Consider the following 4,085-nt stretch of genomic DNA (forward strand, 5'->3'; position numbering starts at 1 on the left):
AAAAAAACCTAAATGTGATGGTGCACTCCTGTAATCCCAGCACTTAGGAGGCAGAGGCAGGAGGATTGCTGTGATTTCCAGGCCAGCCTGAACTATAGTGAGTTCAAGCCCAGCTTAGAATGTACAGGGAGACTTTGTCTAAAAAAAAAAAAAAAAAAAAAAAAAATACTGACAGTCTCTGCAAGAGCTTTGGGTAAAGTTACCTTTGTTTTTTGGGTTTTTTTGAGACAGGGTCTCATTATGCAGTTCAGGCTGGCCTTCAGCTCACTACCTCGCCCAGGATGGCCTTGAACTCATGGTGGTCCTCCTGCCTCAGCCTCCCAAGTGCTGGGATCACAGGCATGCACCACCACGCTCAGTCTAAAGCTACCTTTGTAAAGAGATTTGGGTACGCCGTAATGAGCATGTTCAATGAAAGAATTGTCACTATATTTTTCTTTTTTGTGTAATGAGTTATCTAGAAACTGAATAGCCAGGCATGGTGGCTCTTGCCTGTAGTCTCAGCACTCAGGAGGCTGAGACAGGAGGATTGCCACGAGTTTGAGGCCAGCCTGGACTACTTTTAGTGAGGTCAAGGCCGGCATGAACTCCATAGCAAGACCCTGTCTCAAAAAATGCAGAAAAAAAAATCAAAAAACATAAAAAGTGAATGTGGGTGCAGATTTCTTCAATACATGATGGAAATAATATCCAAAATCCATATTATTAGTCTTGGTTGTTGTTTTATTGCTGTTTGTGTCACAAACCCAGAGCCTTCTCACTGACCTGTCTTCCTAGCCTTTTATTTTTTTATTTTGAGATCTGGTTTTGCTAAATTGCTCAGGCTGAGGTCCAATTTGGTTTTGTTTGTTTGTTTATTTTTTTGGTACCAGGGATCGAACTCGGGACCTTGAGCTTGTGAGGCAGGCCACAGAACCACTGAACTAAATTCCCAGCCCTTGAAGTCCAATTTGTAATCCTCCTGCCTCAACCTCCCAGAGTGCTGGGATTACAGGCCTGCAAAACCACACCCAGCTTGTTGTCACTTTTGATTGGAATGAGGGTCCCTGTGAGGGGAATAACGGTCTATTTGCTGAAAGGGAAGTTAAAATTCAAAGGAAAAAGATCAACAGTGGCAAAAAGGGAATTTGTAAAATTTTACACACTGGAAAAGTAGAGGAGTTTGAAAAATTTTTTTAAAATTGCACAATGTTTAAGCTAGAAAAGATATTCAAAATCATGGTTTAAGTCACATGGGTTATAGATATGGAAATACAGTAGCGACTCTGAAGTATCAGATGATTTGTCCAAGCCTACACAATTCATTGCTAGTAGATCTGGGATTAGAAGGTTGTTGGGGTCTTGGGCTCTTATCATTTTTTTTTTTTTTTTTTTTTTTTTTTGTACCAGGGATTGAACTCAGGACCTTGCGCTTGCGAGGCAGGCAACAGAACCACTGAGCTAAATCAATGGCCCTCTTATCCTTTGGTTTAATTCAACAAATATTTACTAAGCATTGAATCCTCAGGTACTAAAGAGGATTCAAGGACATACAGAGATATATTTATTATCTTCTTGTGCCAGAGCTTTCTATTACACTTCTCTTTTTCTTTTCATTTTTTTATATCGCTAATTTTATTGGTACATTTTAGGTATACAACATAATGACATTCATCATTGGGAATTTGCACCTTTACATACTCTATCTTGCTTTATATTTTTTCCCGATTCTCCTGCCCTCCCTTAAACCCCTTCGCCCATCCGTATTTACAAAGATTTGTTTCCATTTTTTTAATTACTTAAATTCTTTTATTGGTACATTTTAGGTATACAGCACACTTAAATTTCTCATTGGGAACTTGTACCTTTACATGATGCATTTTGGTTCTTATTTGTTCCCCATTCCTAGCCCTCCCTTCACCCCCTCCACCCTTCCCTATTTACAAAGACTTTGTTTCCATTTTTTCCATTTCTCATCATTTCTCCTTTCCCTTCTTTCCTTTCCCCTGCCCCTCCCACTACCCCTACCCCTTTGGACCTTTTCGTTCTATTTTGCATTACTTATTATTCATTCTAATCATTGGTACATTTTAAGTATACAATATAATGACATTCATCATTGGAAATTTGCACCTTTCCATAATCTCTGTTCTTTTTTTCCCCCATTGCCCTGCCCTCCTTTCAACCCCTCTGCCCCTCCCTATTTACAGACTTTGTTTCCATTTTTTCATTTTCTCATATTAATTCCATTCCCTTCTTTCCTTTCACCTACCCCTCCCACTTCTCCTTCGCCTTTGCCACTTTTCTTCCTATTTCACATTATCTGTTATAACTTTAAGTTCTTATTTACACTTTCAGTTACTCATACTACAAAAACTATTTGTTAATTTACATGTATGTGCCCTGTTTATTTCATTTAAGAGTATCACCTCAATGAGCATCCATTTAGCTATAAATGTCTCAAATTTCTCATTTTTTATGGCTGAGTAGTACTCCATTTTATAAAATAACCACATTTCTTTATCCAGTCTCCAGTTGATGGGCATTAGGGCTGTTTGCAAGTTTCAGCTATTACAAATTATGCTGCTATGAACATGGGTGTACATATATCACTGTGATATGATTCTTTTAATTCTTTGGGGAAGATACCCAACAGGGGAATAACTGGGTGAAATGGGACTTAGAGTACTAGCTCTTTGAGATATCTCCATACTGATTTCCATAGTGGTTGCACCAGTCTACACTCCCACCAGCAGTGGAGCACTGTTCCTCTTTCCCCACAGCTCTGCCAGCATTTGTTATTGGTTGATTTTATGATAGCAGCCATTCTTTCTGGGGCAAGGTTAAATCTCAGTGTTGTTTTCATTTGCATCTCTCAAATGACCAGTGATGTTGAACATTTTTTCATATGTTTATTTCCTATTACTACTTATTTGTCTGAGAAATGTCTGTTCATTTCAGATGTCCATTTTTGCATTGGGTCTTTAAATTTGGAAGGTCTGATTTTTTTAAGTTCTTTATAGATTCTAGATAGTAGACCTTTGTCTAAGGAACAGTAGGTGAAAATTTTTTCCCACATTGTGGGTTGTCTCTTCACACTGTTGATGGATTCTCTTGCTGTGTAGAAGCTTTTTAATAAGAAGAGATCCAACTTGTTGATTGTTCGTGCTAGTTCACAGGCAACTGAAGTTTTGTTCATAAAATCTTTTCCTACACCAATGTCTTCAAGAGTTCTATCTAACCTGTGTTCCTCCTGGTTCAGCATTTCTGTTTCAATATTTAGATCTTTTTTTTTTTTTTTTTTTTTGGTACCAGGGATTGAACTTGGGTCCTTGCACTTTTGAGGCAGGCGCTGGAACCACTGAGCTAAATCCCCGGCCCCAATATTTAGATCTTTAATCCATTTCGATTTTAGTTCAGTGCATGTTAAGAGATATAGGTCTAGTTTTAATCTTTGGCAAGTGGAAACCCAATTTTCCCAGCACCATTTATTAAAGAGACTATCTTTCCTCCAGTGAGGATGTTTGGCTCCTTTGTCGAAGATGAGGTGGCTGAGTGTGTCTAGAGTTTTTTCTGCATCTTCTAATCTGTTCCACTGTTCCTCAGGTCTGATTGTTTGCCAGTACCATGATTTTTTTTTATCACAGTAGCTTTGTAGTATAGTTTCAAATTGGGGGTTGTGATACCCCCTGCCATGTCTCTGTTGCCTAGAATTGCTTTTCCTATTCTAGGGCTCTTCTTGTTCCAAATGAATTTTTGGATTATTTTCTCAAGGTGCATTAAGTATACTGCTGGAATTTCAATTGGGATTGCACTGAATCTCTATAGCAGTTTTGGAAGTATGGCCATTTTCACTATGTTGATTCTTCCTATCCAGGAGCAATGGATGTCTTTCCATTTTCTTATATCATCTTCAATCTCTCTTTTCAGAGTGCTATAGTTTTCAGAGAAGAGGTCTTTGATTTCTTTTGTTAGGTTGGTTCCTAGGTATTTCAGATTTTTGGATGCTATTGTGAAAGAAATTATTTGCCCCATTTCCCTCTCAGTGCATCTGTTGTTACTGTACAGAAGAGCTATTGATTTTTGTGTGTTGACTTTGTATCCAG

The sequence above is a fragment of the Heterocephalus glaber genome, unplaced genomic scaffold (assembly GCF_053883595.1).
Source record: "Heterocephalus glaber isolate CG9 unplaced genomic scaffold, H.glaber_assembly_v1.0 deba00001523, whole genome shotgun sequence".
In the NCBI taxonomy this organism is placed as follows: domain Eukaryota; kingdom Metazoa; phylum Chordata; class Mammalia; order Rodentia; family Bathyergidae; genus Heterocephalus; species Heterocephalus glaber.